Source organism: Panthera uncia, chromosome D1 (genome assembly GCF_023721935.1).
Source record: "Panthera uncia isolate 11264 chromosome D1, Puncia_PCG_1.0, whole genome shotgun sequence".
Classification (NCBI taxonomy): domain Eukaryota; kingdom Metazoa; phylum Chordata; class Mammalia; order Carnivora; family Felidae; genus Panthera; species Panthera uncia.
The window spans coordinates 74,928,313-74,945,964 of NC_064808.1; the positions used below are offsets into that span (position 1 = coordinate 74,928,313).

General features: G+C 40.9%; 1 protein-coding gene across 8 annotated transcripts in view; it reads left to right on the forward strand.

The window, feature by feature from the left end:
* JRKL (JRK like) overlaps positions 1-15,457 on the forward strand; it is a 53,366-nt gene extending 37,909 nt beyond the window's left edge. For 4 of the 8 annotated variants that reach the window (XR_007455426.1, XR_007455424.1, XR_007455425.1 and 1 more), the window contains one exon: positions 15,078-15,457. The gene's annotated coding sequence lies outside the window, so the exon portion shown is untranslated. Of the gene's footprint in view, positions 1-1,362; positions 1,678-3,105; positions 3,194-7,309; positions 7,394-10,712; positions 10,847-15,077 lie in introns of all 8 variants that reach the window. The other 4 variants (XM_049620342.1, XM_049620320.1, XM_049620333.1 and 1 more) reach the window with 4 other exon arrangements.
* The last annotated feature ends 2,195 nt before the right edge of the window (positions 15,458-17,652 follow it).

Below are 17,652 nucleotides of genomic sequence, written 5' to 3' on the forward strand. Positions count from 1 at the left end.
TGTGTTCTGCCAGCCACTTAATCTCTTCTCCTCATTTCAAACTTCAATATACTCTTTTAAAAAAGAATCATACCCAAACCTCCCCCACAGCCAAATGGCCTAAGCGACTCTGCTTCTTGGACTCCAGTGCCCTCATGAATGTTCATAATGTTGTCTCCAATCATTAAGAAAGTGTTCAATCATGTACCGTACTCTGTTTAAGGACACAGGGAGGTGTGTAAAATTGCCATATTTCTAGTTAGCTGTCATCCCAGCGTGGGATCACTTTGTGCCCAGAGACTCATTCATTCCAGAATCAAGTTCATTTGTTGTTACGGCGTTTTTCATGGGTTTTCAGACTCTGTGGTGAGTTCGAGATTGCTGTACTTTAGAGGTTACCCTGATTCACCCTGGGTGCGTTGGCTCCAGCTGTTTGTTCCTGAGTCACCAGATCTCAAGTCTAGAAAGTGTGCCTCAACCTGCAATGAAGAGTGGTTTTGTATGACGGGTTCTAGTTCCAGCTGTTCTGGGCTCAAGTACCAGCTCATCTACTCACTAACTAGAGTCATTCACTGTTTCTGTGCTTTGATTTCCTATCTTACGAGATGTGCTTGTTAGGGTGACTGGCAGGCAATCAGGTCTTACTATGTCAGGTGTTATTTCAAGCCCCTCCACCTTGTGCATTGAGGGCTAAGCCAGTGGATACATTTCTTGCCCTTTGGCTCAAGAACTGACAGATCTGGTCAGTACATGACATTTCTTTTACTTTCAACATATATCCAGAATCTAACCACTTCTCCCCATCATCACACCCATCCCCTTTGGTCCAAGCCGTCAAACATCTCTTACCTGGACTATTACAATAGTCTCCTGATGGCCTCCCTGCTTTTATCCTTGCTCCCCCCACCACCTCCTGTCTGTCCTTTATCTAGAAGCTAAGATGATACCTTAAAAATGTGAGTCTGGTCATGATCACTCCTATGCTCAGAATCCTGCAATGATGTCTCATGTTTCTCAGCGTAAAAACAAAACCCCTTATAATGGCCTATAGGCCCTTCATTATAGCTGCCCCCTTCCAGCTCTCTGACTTTCTTCCTGCTCACTTGCTCCTGCCAAGTGGCTCTGTGAGCTGGTTCTCCAACAGGCCAGGGCTGCTTTTTGCACGTGTTCTTTCTTGCCTGGAATGCTCTTCCCTCAGATGTGTGTCATCTCCTTATCTCTTTGTTCAGATGCCCCTCCTCAAAGACATTCACCTTGACATTCTCCTCTCCTACTCCTCCTTTCCCTTAACTTGTGCTGCCTTTTCTTTTTCCGTACTGCATATTGTAATTTTGTTACACCATATGTTTAACACAGCTTCTGGTTCCTGTTTCCCTGTGACAGGATAAAAGCCCCCCAGGGGCAGGGATACTGGTTCTCTGATGTATCCTAAGTGCTTGGAATAGCACCCAATGCATAGTAGGGACACAATAGTATTTGCTGATTAAAGAATGAACGGATGTTGTGCCGGGGAAGACAAAGAGAAAGATGGCCGTGTTGGCAGTTTGAAAGCTGATACAACACAAAAAGCAATGTGGAACTGTAAATAAGAACAGCATGAATCAAAGAGACAGAATGCTGCGAGATGTGATTACGGTATCCAGAGTTCCATCTGAACCTATTGGATTTACATTCATCTTTTCAGGCACGTGTAGATACGTAAGTAGTAATCTAGTGTTTCACCCAGTGTCTGATTATAGGTGCTAAAGAAATACATTTTGATTCACTCACTGTCAGCTCTATAATTGTCAAAACTCAGGTGTGTCTGTGAGGCAAACTTTAACAATTTCTGAGGAGAGGGAAGAGGCTGGGACTGAGGGTTGATCTGAATTATAGTTTTGACCTATGAGGGCATAGTGGACAGATCTCGTTTGGGCTTTGAATTCCTACAGATATGGATTTGAGTTCTAACTCTGTCATCTTGTAGCTATGTGGCCTTGGTTAGGGTGTTTTATACCTCAAACCTTCAACTTCCTCTGCTGCAAAGTAGGGAGAAGTAATACCAGACTTAATAATATTATCCGAGGGGCTCCTGGGTGGCTCAGTCGGTTAAGCGTCCGACTTCGCCTCAGGTCATGATCTCACGGTCCGTGAGTTCGAGCCCCATGTCGGGCTCTGTGCTGACAGCTCAGAGCCTGGAGCCCATTTCAGATTCTGTGTCTCCCTCTCTCTCTACCCCTCCCCTGTTCATACTCTGTCTCTCTCTATCTCAAAAATAAAATAAAACGTTAAAAAAATTTTTTAATAAAAAAAATAATATTATCCTAAAAATAAGATATAATTTGGTGAAAGTATGTGTTTAACAAATATTGACTTGTTGTTGTTGAATATACATGGAGAACTTAGGCTTGATTTAGATATTAGTCTTTATATTTATTATAGGTTGAATTATGTCCCTCAAAATTCATATTTGAATTCTTAATCCTCAATGTGACTGTATTTGGAGACAGGGCCTATAAGAGGGTAAATAAGGTTGAATGAAGTCATAAGGGTGGGACTCTGACCTGATGGGATTAGTGTCCTTGTGAGAGGAAACCCCAGAGTCTGCTCTCACTCACTCTCTGCCATGTGAGGATACATCGAAAATGTAGCCATCAGCAAGTTAGGAAGAAGGTCCCCACCAGTAACCAAACAGGACGGTAACTTGATCTGGAACTTCCCAGCCTCCAGAACTGTGAGCAATAATTTTCTGTTGTTTAAGGGAACCACTCTGTGGCATTCTGTTATAGCAACCCAAAGCGATGAAGATAATATTCAATGGTGTTTCACAGACTGAAATTTAGGTGAATCTTCAGTATGTAGTCAGCATCTGGGATAACACTGGGCAGTTCCAAATCTTGGAGACAGGGTGTTCTCAAGGCCTGTGTATTATACAGATTCTGGCAAATGAGCTGGAATTCCAGAAAGAGCCCTTGTTCCTGCAGAAAATTGGACTGATGCTTGGGATCTAAAGTGGAAGGAAGACCCAGTAGTGAAAAGAGAGCCCAACTCTCCCATACGCAGACTCACTCCAGATTGCAGATGGTGGGGGAGGGCAGAAGTATTTGATATACTTCTTTCTTTGTTCATGTCTTCTTGATGGACCAGACAAAACTGAGGCTACAGGTGAAGGGCACCAGTGCTCAGATCTGAGAGGGGCCAGGGAAGATGAGGGCTGATGAATTGTCTTTGTCTGGTAAGTGCTCATCCCCACTAGAACTTACAGAGCTTTTAAAGGCAAAACCTGATACGACCACATTAAAATGTGGATTGTTTTATAATTACAGGTGCATGCTTTCAAAGATATTTAAAAAAGTTATTTATATTCATGTTTCACATGTAGTTAATAGAACTGAAAGTGATTTTTTAGCTATATCTAATGGACTAAATTCTCTAACATATCGTTGAGAGATTCATACAAGCTCTTTTGGGCAGTCCTATCAAGCGATTGTCCTTTACCCAAGGTCTGGGTCTAGGTTGTGTTCTCAATGTGTGGTCTTTATTTTTACCATCAGTGTATTGAGCATTTAGCATTGATAATATTTCCTGCAGCTTGAGAGATTTATCCTCCTAATTGGATATTGTTATTTCCCTTGCTTGGGTAGCCAGAATATCTGAATTTGCCCTAATTAGAATTGACTTCTCTGGGTTGACAAAGAGCCCTACAGTCTAAGTCATGATATGCATAAGGAGTGAACTTAGTTTTCTAAAGAATCAATACTTTTCTGTTTGGTTTATGACAATTCAAAAATTCCATAAAAACTTTTCTAGAAATAATTTTGAAAAGTTTTCAAAGTATAAAACACACACATGTAAAACATATAACTACAATGTGGAGATTCACCTAAAATCTTTCTAGTCAACATCCTTTCATGTAGGAGGTTTAAACTCTCCAACTATAATCAATAGAAATTAGTAAAAGTAAGTATTGGTCATATTGCAAAGCACTGGTGAGCAAAGCAAAGTTCTTGGCTTTGGGAGTCCACGGATTAAAAAAAAAATTTTTAATGTTTATTTATTTTTGAGAGAGACAGAGACAGAATGTGAGTGGGTTAGGGGCAGAGAGAGAGGGAGACACAGAATCCAAAGCAGGCTCCAGGCTCTGAGCTGTCAGCACAGAGCCCGACGCGGGGCTGGAACTCACGAGCTGTGAGATCATGACCTGAGCCAAAGTCGGACGCTCAACCGACTGATCCACCCAGGTGCCCTGGGAGCCCATGGATTAAAGATGGGAGAGAGACAAGTTTGATAGCAATTGTAACACTGTGGAATCTGCTAAGGGAGAGAGAGATTCACAGGTTGCTATAGAAACGAAGAGGCGAGGCCTTTAACTCAACATCATCAGAGGTGTCATGGAAGTTTTCTTAAATATATAATACCGAAGGTGACTGTTGAAAGATAAATGAAAATGATCCAGATGGGAGGAGAAAGGCAGGAGGAAGAGTAAGACACTACAGGCAGAAGGAACAGTGTGTTCAAAGGTTGGAAAAAATGGGATGTATTTGGGGAAACTTCATGTTTATGAGAGTACTGTATTGTGGGTGACGAGGCTGACGCCAGGCCGTGAAAGATCTTATATTTTAGGATGTTTGGGTGAAGAGACACAATGTGTTTATAGAAAGTGGAGTTTTGTGATTATTTTTGTACTTTAAAAATTTCACTTATTCTCCCAAAGAATGATAATAATGTCTACTTATCTTTCCTTGTTTACTCCTCATCATAATCTGTGTCTAGCTGGGTATTTGTAATGTATTGGACGCTACTAAAAAGATAATAGTTTTGGGCTATTGCCTTATTTTCCTTTCTTAACTTTTACCTCTATTCAATTTTCAGTTATACACGCTAGCCAATAATGACAGAATAGGGGTCGTGATAACTTGTCTAACTGCTCCCTCTATCCATTTATTAGGCTGCATTTTACTGGTTAAATGGGAACATGGTCAAAAGAAATTATGTGGCTATTGGGAACTGAAACCAGCAATATTCCTTGTCCGTGTTGAAAAACACTGAGAGTAGACATTGTTTTTTGTCCTTATGTTAATCAGTGCTGGGACCAGGCAAACATAACTTAGCTGTTTGCTTCAAGAAATGCCTGCTCGTGAAAGAAAAGAAAATCAATTGAAGGAAAAGTAAAGAGAATCAATGAAATAGCTTGCTCATCGAGACTTGCTTCAAGACCTCTGCCTCTCTGTCTCTACCAATCCAAAGTTATTTTAATAATAATAAAAAAATTCTGCTCAATCTCAACCAGTTTCCAACTTGCAAGGCTCACTTTAAAACTACCCAGCCATGACCTTAAACTCTATAAATACTCTGTCCTAAGGTAGTGTTCTGCCCTACTGGTCCACAGATTTTTTTCTAGTGTTTTTATTGGGAGAAATTGACATTTAATACTATTCTGCTTTAAATTAGCTTTGACATTCTACTGTAAGAATGATATTCTGATGAAGTTACTGCAGCAACATTGCCCATAAGATAGTATTTGAAGACTTGGTGAGAGATGCTGGGTAGATGAGAACGTAAATTTACAAAGTCATTTACTTTTTGCAGACACAATTTTATCAAATGATGTGGGGTGATAGAAGGGAGCAGAGAGAGGGAGAATGGAGATTTTGGGTGGTGGTGAGGAGTGGGGGACTTTCCTCTTTGCTGCAGAGGTGGTAGAGTCCAACGTATGGCTTCATGATGCCCTTCATAATCTGACCTCTGCTTACCCCTCCACTTACCTGATGCATCCCTTGGCCCCCCTCACAATCTCCTATCCACACAGATTTGTTTTGCAAACATTCTAGGTACTTGGTTTTCTCTGGGCCTCTACACATGCTGTTCCATTTGTTTGGATCAATTTTCTCCATATTTAACTGGTTATTCCCCATGCTTCTTTCCTTTTCAGGTCAGTTATTACTTCCCCTGGGGATTGTTTAAAAACCTCTAAGACTATAGTGATGCCCCTCTTATATAACCTTGTAGTGTTCTGTGATTGCACTGTTATAATACTCACTGCACTATTAGTTAGACTTTACCTGGTTGTCTCTTACCCACTCCAGATAGTAATCTCCTTGGGAGAAAGATTATATACTGTTTTTTTCTATGAACTTCCCACTTAGCATCCTGCCTGCATAATAGATGAATAATAAATATTTGTAGATTAAATGAATAAACACTTGCCAGCTGCCTCCAATTACTGTCTCTCATCCTCCAGTGTCTGTGTTTGTCTTGAGACCATTTCCTTCTGTTGGACACAACTGACCTGTTAGTTTTGAGAATTTATTTCACGTGTTGATTTTACTTCTATGAAACACATTTTTTTCCTTCATCGATTTTGTATATCAGAGGGATACTTGCATTCTAGCTGGTTATAGGACTTGAACTAGGAACTAAATAACAAATTTTAAAGCTGCATGCACTGAAAACTTTATTTCATGAATGTGCCCTCCTTCATGTAATTCTTGGATTCCTATTGCATATAATCAATGAGTATACGTTTACACACTGGAATCACTTCCTCCTGAATATTCAAACTTCTTCTTCTTTTTTAATCCCAGTTCTTGGGATACAAAATTGTCCTAGCAATTGTGCTTCATAACATCAGCACATAAGTTCCTTTGGTGTTCCCTATTGTGCCTTCCACCCACTGACCGCTCACTCTACCCCATTTCCACCCAAGTTACTTACCATTAAATTACTGTGGTTGCCTGAATTTCTCTAAGCCATCAAGACTATTGAGGCATGTTCCTCTATGTTTCTGAAGCATCAGTGAGTCTATGTTAGCACCTTATACAAGGGGGCCAAGCGGAACAGACCCGGTATTAGGGTGGCAGTCTCAATACCCAAGTTAGCACTTATCTTGGGATAACTGAATGTAGCAGTACAATCCTGATGAGGAAGTCCACATGTTGAGGTTTGAGGAATACTGAGAAGTCCACCCACTCCAAAATATCTTGTTCACCAGCTGTCAACATTTCTAATGACCAGTGTTTGAAGACCATCTTTTATTTTATTTATTATTATTTTTTTAAATGTTTTATTTTATTTTGAGACAGAGAGAGACAAAGCACGAATGGGGGAGGGGCAGAGAGAGAGGGAGACACAGAATCTGAAGCAGACTCCAGGCTCTGAGCTGTCAGCACAGAGCGTGAGATCATGACCTGAGCGGAAGTCGGAAGCTCAACTGACTGAGCCACCCAGGCGCCCCAGAGACCATCTTTTATTTTTAAAAAATCTCCCAAAAAGGTAGATTTCACAGAAAAAGATAAGACAACTTCATATTTATGGTACCTACTGTAACTTCAGTGGGATTGACTTTCTATAGGTGAAATGTCGGATCCAGCTCTGAGGATTTGAACCATAGACCAGATCTCTGGAGAGGAGACAGATGTTCAAAGACAAATTTCAGGTACTCTGATGCAGGTATACCCCAATATATAATGACTCCCAGTCACAATCCATATTCAGAACTCCAGACTCCTCTTCCCTATAGTGTCTATAGGAGATTCTCTAGAAATTTCTGTCAGTTAAAGAAAATAGTGAAATTTCTCTGTCTGTTTCTTTTCTATCAGTTCCATTATTTCTTCATCTCCTTGGTTGCCTATCTTTGGAATCCTCATCTCCACTCTGTCCAAGGCGACAGCTGATGTTTCTGCTGATTGCTTTCTGCATCCCGGGAACTCTGACTTATATAGTATTTATGCTGTGAGTGCTATGATAGATTGTAGGACAGCACAGCTAAGGCAAGGCTTTCATATCTGATAAGGATTTAGAAACAGCTATGGGATAAACAAGGGAATTGGCAACCCAGTGAGCAGCTTATAATTACTGAAATGTGGCCTGTCTTACAACTTCCAGACTCATGCTTGTTGGTCACTGCATTAAGCATTACCTGTGTCTGTCATATTTGGTTCTTCTCTCCTTTTGGGCACTCAAGTTTTAGCCCCCGTGGCAGTCGGATAAACCATGAGACTAGTTCTAGTCAATAGCTTGTGAAGGAAAACAGGATATGGGAGGTCCCAGGCAAAATTTCCTTTGCAAGCCCCTACCTATATAAACAATTTGATCTAAAAGCATATTACAAAATTCATAGGGCTGTGGGAGGTATTTATCAATGAAAGTTTAGAATAATGGTTATAGAAGAAGTACGGAGGTATTTGAGTATTGTCCAATCATTTGCAGGTAAAGATTTGTTTTGTAGTGTCCAGGAACCATCTCTTTATTTTTCAGTTCCAGAACTATGTTTTCACCTTTATTGTCAAATGCACCATTTCTGGCAAATTTAATATCTTGCACTGGGAGAAAAGGATGGCAACACTGTTATTACTTAGAATGCCATGGCTCTTTGGAATCTGTTTGTATTGAAACAATATAGAGTTCCTTGCCTCTGCACTTCTCCAGTTCCAGGCGTTGAATGCTGCTTATATCATCAGTCCTGACACTGCATTACCCATTCTGCCATTCCTGAATCCTGGCTTCCAATGATTCCCTCAAAGGTTGTTACCAGGCTTTTGTTTTGTTTTGTTTTTGATGATGCTCACACGTCATCTTCCCCATGCATGAAAAAAAAATGTGAATAATCATTCATTTTTGGTCATGTTATGTGTACTGTTTAGAAGGTTATAGTGTAAGGGAATATAACACAACTTCTGGCCATCTCTTCTCTTAAACTCCATAGGGCTGTCATCTCTGCATTCCTAAAATGCGATCTCTTTCAATGTTGTTTACATCCCTGAATTTCACATGCTGACAAGGGCAGGGAGGGTAGGTGGGAGGCCCATGGGTAGAGTGAGAAGAGCAGCCTCATTCACACAACAAATGTCTGGTCGCTCATCTGGCATGCTTAAGACAGACCTGAAAGAATGTGCCATCACCACAACAACTGGAGGCAAGAGAAGACATCAACTCCAGAGCCCATTGGTGTTAAAGAGCAGTGATGTAAGTCAACATTTGCTCCAGAAGGACAGGCAATCCCCACATCCTCCCACTCTCTGTCATGTTACGCTGAGCCTTCATGAGAGGTGGCATCAGTTCTGCGTGTCAGCAGCGGGAAGTCCACAGAATAAAGGATACCTGCTGTCAATCTCAGATGCTGTAGACTAGAGGTGGTTTTGCAAATTAAACATGGGCAGGTGAGAGCTGACATAAGGGCTCAAACACAGTTTTAGCACAAGTGTTGGTAGGGGACAGATGGTGGTTAAGAACAAAGGACTTTGTCCAGCATGAGTGAGGATCGCCCAAAATGGACATGTCAGTACCATTCTGGCGGCCCAATTCTGTGTGATTCCACAAGAGAAGTATCATGCTGACCAGCAGGAGCAATTAGGCTAATCTTGAGTGGCAGTGTGGAGGCGGGTTGCTTGCTGATCCATAAGGGACAAGGATTGTGAGTGAGAAATAAGCTAGTTTGATGTCAAGTCTATAAGGCTTTTTGTTACCACAGGAAAACCTTGTCTGCCCTGACTGACACAGACCCCATTCATGGGTGTTTGCTCTTCAGCCACAGGCCAGGCTCCTTGCTTACCAGTTCTTATGTCAGAAGGTGAACTGAGGATTATCCAAGTAAACACATGTATAGTATTTAGAAAGGTAAATGTTAGTTATTACTTGCAATATTACTATCGGCATTTGTTCTCGTGTCAGAGACTAACTTATCAGTGAGATATCTTTCAGAATATTTCACACAGGTCAGTCTCCAACTGTCATCGAGAATTTTTTCATTTGACTAGATCAAGACCTACCCTGTGTGTTCTCTTTTCTAGTTCTGTAACTGACTTTTTTTTTTTTATAACGATAGACAATGAGAAATTTTACTCCTACTAGTGAGAGAATTCCATCCTTCACTCTCAAGAGAACAAGCTTCCCTCATGGTCCAGATAGGACCGCAATACCTTAGTGTACAGAACATATATTGAAATCTGACTCATCAGTCGTGGGGCCCAAATTGAGCTTCACAACTCTTTATAATAACAACTACAAACATTGGTTGAACGTTTACTGTTTGCCAGGCAACATTCTAAGTGCTTCCCGCATATTAACTCATCTGTCATCCTCATGCAAACCTATCCCGCAAAGCACGATAGTTTATGGTTACCTATTATGAGGAAGTGAGGTACAGAGAGGCTAATTACTTTGTCCAAAGTCATGGAGCTACTCAGTTTGACGCACAATTTCAATGTGTGCAGTCTGCTTTCAGAGTCTAGGCTCTTAACGACTTTACTCTGTCTCTGTTTATTCTGATAACATGCTAACTTGATACACGTGACTTGTGTTTTTTTTTGGGGGGGTTTATTTTTAATAGCCATGTTTCTAGAAAGAGTTGAAGATCAGAGATGAGGCCTGTGCCATCATCCTGTAGTCTTCTGGATCTCAGGATCAGGATTCAGAATTCTCAAGAACACACACACACACACACACACACACACACACACACACTTCCTCAAGTGCACTTGGTAAATAATGAACTTTTGCTGCCCGGCAGTGTTCAAGTCTTTATTCATTTATTTAGGAGGTATTTATTGAGTGTCTACTGAGTGCCAAGCATTGTTCTGGGTGCTAAGGCAGTGAACAAGACAGTCTCCGCCCTGAAGGAGCTGAGAATCTCAGGGACACTTTATAGCATTCTAATACGTTCCTATAGCTCCTACCACCCAGGCTTCAGGATGCCGTGCCACAATTGATCATTTTCTTACATTACCAGCATCCTGTCTGTGCCTCTTTGTTTCTAGTAAATCATTCAGTGTGAAGTATGAGCCTCAAGTCAAATTCTGCCAGTGGAACTGATGAGAGGTGGCAAATGACTCAAATGGAGGAGAAGAGAGATTTGCAAGCTGGAGTGGGTTTGTGGAAAGGACTTCATGTGGTATGTATCAACCAGAGTACAAGCTAAGAGAAGAAGGACAGAGCCGCCTTTCTCATTTGGCGGACGGCTAGGGTGTGAGACTAATTAACAATTAAAAAATAAACACAATCCCAAAGCAGCAAATGATAATTTAATCCTAAGAAAGCTTCATCTGGGTCAGTCATGTCAGCCATTGAATCTCAGAGCCTGGCATCAAATTCCAGCCACGAGAGATCGGCTGGAAGCTTCTGCCATCTGTCCTGGAGAATCCATGAGCTTCAGCACTGGTGGCGCAGGGAACTTTGTCACCAGAAGTGGAGATTCTCTCGGAGTTTATTGCTGCCATCTCAGTGGCTGAAGGACAGGAGCTCACAGAAGACAGTGGACCACAGTCTCTGTGAAGCATTTTCCCCTGCAAATCACAAATACTTACCAAGCCCTGTATACCAGGCAGTAAGCCAGACACTGCACACAGAAGAATGAATAAGATGTAAACACTGTTTTTATAGAGCACCAATCTTGTGGAGGACACACTTCCATAAATGAAACATATGATACAGCGGGGTGCGTATAATGTTGGGGTGACGAGATTATTCAAGATGTCAGAGGAAAAGCACCTCTTCTTAAGACGGAAACTGAGTGCATATGGTGACCAGAGTTCCCTCAAATCTTCAGATGAGGCTACATTATATTTTAACATCATCTTATTTCCAAGTTGTGCCCCTCATAGCTGATGTGGCCTTGAGAAAAGCACCTGCCAAATATGATTATACAGCCTCTTGATCTGTGATCGCTAAAGAGCCAGGGTCCATATCTTTCAAATTTCCTTGCAATTGTTCTCAGTACCATACTCTGCTTGCTGCTGATAATGCCAGCATGCTTCTGATTTAAGCAGAGAGGTGCTATTGACTACATCTGACCTCTACACTGAAAATAGATCTTTGGTCCAAAGAAGGCAATGTGAAATTGGGCCCTCATTCGGATCCTTATCTATTGGTATAAGTGCTGTCTGTTTATTTGCAAATGTCTTGCATCACCAGCCTATTTTAAGGACTGAGTCTTAAAGGAAAGTGAAACTTCCTAATTAAAAAAAAATCAGAGAAATTTTCAAAAGATGGATGAGGTTGTGAAGGGGCAGGGATGGAGTGACTATATGAATTCAAATGATTCTCCTTACCAGGATAAGGGGAAGTCTTTCTTTCCTAAAATTAAAATGGTTGGGAAGAATGAAGCGTTTGTTTGTTAAGAATTAGCCTTTCATGAACCGAATAGAGGAGAGGTATAGTTCTAGTAGCCAGGAATTACTAGAACTAGGTGGGCAGAAGTCATGGCAGGAGAGCTTCTTGAAATGGAGACGAGCAAGAGCTGTCCATGCTTTGTTTGAAACGATATAGAATCCAGTGGAGCAAACTGGTTAGGAGGATGAAGATTCCAGAGCCAGCCAGAAATGTATTAAATTTCTGGCTCTGTTTTTTTTTTTTTTTTTAAAAATCTCAGTTATTGGTACCAAGTTACTTTATTTACTTAAGATTGGTTATATAAAAATATATCAATATTCAATAGTATTTTTTGAGGTAGGATAATCATTCCTGTTGCCTTAGGTTCTGTGATGATTCAAGGAGATAATGAACCACGTCTAGCATATAGTAAGTGCTTGATGAAAAGTAGTCCTTTACTCTTTACAATGTTGAGCATCATCAACATTGTTAAGTGAGCACTGACTTCCTAGTGCTCATGCTAACACAAGAGGATGAAGACGTATTTTATATAATTATGCCAGGAGGGTGAGCCAAGGAAAGAAGCATATGTTCCTCAGGGATGTTGGGAGACAGGAACTCTTTCTTGCTGGACTAGATCTTGAAACAACTCGAGGCTACACCTATGGCAGCCAACCTGTTGCCATGAGGAAAGATCCTGGAATTTCTAGGGATAGCCCCGAGGAGCAGAAGACATGGTGAAGGAGAAATTAAGAGATAGAGAGACTCTCGCCCCAGATAATATCATTTCATCTGTGAATCCAGCCATAGCTAAAGTTGGCATTACCCCTGGATTTCTAGTTCTCGAGCTAATAAATCTTGTTTGAGGCTCTCAGTTTTCTGATACTTGCAATGAGTCTGTATTAGAAAATGAAGTCCCATCTTTTATTTTTTAGTAAAAAGAAAAGTATTGTCTCCTCCTCTTTTCCTGTCTTGGATGTAGCTGTCTTGTCTGGAGCAGAATTAGCTGACTATCAGCCGTGAGGCAAAAAAATTGAGGGGAAAGCTACAAGAAACACTAGAATCTCTTTTCTGATATTGTGGAGTCATAGAAATAATGCCAGCCTCACTTTTTGTATTAGTTTGATAGGGCTGCCGTACACAGTAGCACAGACTGGATGGCTTAAGCAAAATAAATGTACTTTCTCACAGTTCTGGAGGTTCGAAGGCCGAGATCAAGGTGTTGCCGGGCACATCTCTTCTGAGGCCTCTGTCCTTGGCTTGTAGATGGCCGTCCGTCCTCTCTGTGCGTCTTTACATGGTCTTCCCTCTGTGTGTGTATATGTCCTAATCTCCTCTTCTTGTTAATATACCAGTCAGATTGGATTGGGGACACCCTAATGACCTCAACTTAGTTAAAGACCTTATCTCCAGATACAGTCCCATTCTGAAGCACTGGGGCATTATGACTTCAATATACATTTTTTTAGGAAAAACAATTCGGTCCATATGACTTTTATTGCAGAGAAGCAATAGTCATCATATTTTGGGTTATTTTACTAATTTTTTAGCAGCCAAAAAATGTTAGCAGCTAAATGAAATGGTTAAACATGGATGAAAGAGGCTTGCCCTAATTTTTATTTTTGTAAATGTATTTCTTTGGGCTTACTAAGAGCCAGGCTATCACCTCATGGTTTGGCAAAACTCATAATTCTCAGGAGAAAGGCATTTGCAGACAGAAGACGCCTTGCTCTTGAGTTCAGGAGTGCGAATTATCTTGTTCTTTCATTTTTTTTTTAAAGACTGGTTTTCCAGAACTCCAGGTTATACATTTAAGGCTTTAATGGCTTAGAGAGACCACCGGAGAAGGAGGAAATTTTTTTTAAAAAGAAATGTGGACTAGGCTTCATAAGGGCAAAATCCCTGTCTTACAGCTGGAAGTCTGATCAAGAGAATTAATGGTAGCATCTGCCCGTACGAAGGCACCTAGTATTTCCTGGATGCCAAAAAAATATCGCACCCTCGCCTTCCGAGACTATACTATTCTGCTCAATCCTAGACTCTGAGTTGGTTACTGCAAATATAGCATTTTCAACTACACAGTAGACACATTGCCTTTTTGGTAACTTACAGCGCAGCTGAGCAAACTGGCTGCTGAGCAAACTGGCCTCATCGCCCTGGGGGATGAAAAACTTACGTACATGGGATTCTAGGTCAGTTAGGTGAAAGAAGAAACATATCTCTAAGTGCTGAAAAGAAAATTCGAGTTTTCAAATGTTGTCCATGACTTGTTTTCGACTCGTTTCTAATTCCTCAAAGAGGCAATCCTATTTAAAATGAGATTTCGGTCATTAAAAAAAAAAGGAATGGTATTTGAGAACTAGTCGTTCAGATACAATAGAGCTTCAATGAATTTTTTTCCTCCACGATTTTAATATAAAGCCTGATCCTATATCTCTGCATGGGTTGAGCGCCTACATCTTTTTAATGGAACTCTAGCTTGAATAGGCACTCTAGGGGAGAGGTGGGACACAGGGCTTTCTCAGCAGCTGCGTTTGTCCGACAGAGGGCACTTGGAACTCACACATAAATAGCAGCCATGACCGCACTATTTAAGATATCCATTTTCATTGCCATGGTGATTCTTAATTAACACATCGCATCAGGTTTTCATTGACACCAGTAAAATGAGGTGACTGTGACCTTGATTAATAAAATGTGTAATCATTCTGGAACTATCGTGAGTTAGAAACTTGTTAGATATTTCTTCCCAGTGATTACACTGGCCTGTAATCAATAAAACCAAAATCTACATTGCAGATTATTCAAGCTCCGTCTCCAGGGTGAAGACTTTTATTTCTTCTTAAAAATAAACTTGAACATATATTTGTGACAGTTTAAGGATAAGAAAGTAACAGACTAAATAACATGTTTTATTGTATGAAGAGTATTGACTTGCTTGATACTTCTCAATATAAAATACACAGGTTTCAGACACGGGGAAGGCACTTCAGAGTGTTGTTGATATTTCTAAGATTCTATTTTTTAAATTTCAGAGTCCAGATCAAGAAGCAAAATGAGAAGAATGAAATTCTTGGACGGTTCAGTTTACAAGTTAAAACCTACAACTTACCCCTAGAGGGCGCTCTTCACTTTGTTATCTCTCAGAAGCCTTGCCCGGCAACGGCTGCCATTCAAATGGAAAACATCGCACTTAATGTTTGTGAATTGTGCAAGAATAATCAGAAGAACCCCACAATGCTGGGCAGATTTTTTACCCCTAACGCTTCTGTTGGTTGTGATGTAAAGTCCTTGACTGAATCAAATGTAAACTGTAAGGATTCAGCAAATCCAGGTTGCCTGTGCAAATATCCATAACATGTAATTCACTATCAACGTTTTTATTCTCATAAAACAAAGCACACAATTAAGAAACTTTATGCTTCTCTCATGTTTTCACTTTCATAGAAGCGATTTCGCATATTGATCACTTTCATACCATATCTTTGTGAGAGGTTTTATAGCATAAAGTCAAATAGTTCATTGGTTTCTTTTTTCTTCTTTTTTTTTTCCAGAATGATAAATAAATAATTGACCTTATAAATATCCTGATCATTGCGCTGATTTCATGGAGCTGGTCTAACATATCCCTAACTCTGAGGTTTTATAAGTTTTCTTTCTTTTTTTTTTCAATTTTAAAAAATACTTATTTATTTTTGAGAGAGACACATAGAGTGTGAGTGGGAAGGGGCAGAGAGAGAGGGAGACACAGACTCCGAAGCAGGCTCCAGGCTCTGAGCTGTCAGCACAGAGCTTGACACAGGACCCACAAACTGTGAGATCATGACCTGAGCCAAAGTCAGATGCTTAACCTACTGAGCCACCCAGGAGCCCCTATCAGTTTGCTTTCTCAGTAGAGTACATGGTCGGTTGTATTATTTGAAAAGATTTACTCTACTCCCTCATAATGGGCAGAAAATACTTCCCCACTCTATTATGCTAGACTTGGTAAATGGAATGTGAGAAGTAACCACGCTACTTTCAACAAAGACTTTAACTGTGATTTGATATCTCTTGTGCTTCCTTTCTGTCGCGAGAATGCATTCGTTACACATAGCAGTTGCCCCTTCAGCCTGGGTCCCTGACTGTGAAGATATGTGAAACAGTGCCAAAGTATTCATAGCCAAGTGGCACTTGCTAACATGTCACATGGGCAAGAAATGTGTTTGTTGTTATTAACTGCCAGAGTGTTGGGGTTGCTCTTTGTGCAGCGAGGAAGCTAACATAAAAACTGATGGGGAGTAGGGTGCTGTTGTATGAAAAAAAAATCAGTGGCAATTCCTTCGGGATAAAGCTGTTTGTGGTGAGAAAGTATTGAAGGAAACTGAAAAGTGGTAATCAGTGTAATAATACAGGTTCGCTGCAGTGACCATAACTGCAGATAGCCTTCTGATGAACTTGTGGCTTTGGCTGGAAAGGTATTTAAATGGAATATTGCTAGAGTGTGTTACTTGTTACTAGCTGCACTTGATATTTTAAAAATGAAATGAATCCAGAAAATAACTGGCCTGTTTGCAGGATGGGATGAAAAAGAAAACAGGGAGCCTTAAATTCTGGGATTTCAGAGTTGAAAAATGGGGCTGTTTTTAATCTTCAAGTGACAAAAGATAAAATTGAGAAATGTATTCAGCTCAACACCACTGATTAAGATGTAGGCTGAAAAGAAATTGTAAGAGTGGCCACAATTCCTGAAGGCATGAGTCTGCAATAGCTTGACAAGCCCACAGTGTCCTTAAGTCTAGAGAAAAACATACGTCCACCAGAGAATTCTGGCGTAGGCTGCTGGCGCACAAAAATGGAATCAAATAAATCAATAGCTAACAAAGTCTTTGAAAGTTCTACTGCTCAAAGCACTGTCATCCTCAAGTAAGAGTTTGTGACTTTTTGAGACAATTTGGGCAAGAAGCCGGCTGACCAAGTTGCTCCTTCCCCCAGGATGGCACAATCCCCGATGCCCTCCCAACATACAACCAGGGAGGATGATAACAGAAAAAAAAAAAAAAAAGAAGAAGATGTCCTGGAGGGTGGAGTCAAGACCCACAGAGAAAGAGGGACTGGGGAGCTACCTGCAGACAGCAGAACAGGGGCTTACTCAAGGAACATTCCCTGCCCCAGGATAGGAGGGCCTCTAATGTTTGTTCAGCAGAATTTCCAAAGTGCTGTGTATCAATGATTGATTGTTAAGTGCTTCTCATCCTTCCTCTTTACGAATGGGGGCATTTATTGTAATTATTTATACCCGATTTAGAGACGCATGAGATCTTCAAATTGGCATCCAACACCATAATGGGATGAGCGGTTCCAGGTACACTTCTTGAAAGTGGGGAAGTCTGAATGAGGAAGGAAGGAACATGGGACGCCTAGATGGCTCAGTCGCTTAAGCATCCGACTTCGACTCAGGTCACGATCTCGCGGTTTGTGAGTTCAAGCCCCGTGTCGGGCTCTGTGCTGACAGTTCAGAGCCTGGAGCCTGCTTTGGATTCTGTCTCTCCCTCGCTCTGCCCCTCCCCAGCTCGTGTTCTGTCTATGTCTCTCTCTCTCTCTCTCTCTCTCTCAAAAATAAATATAAAA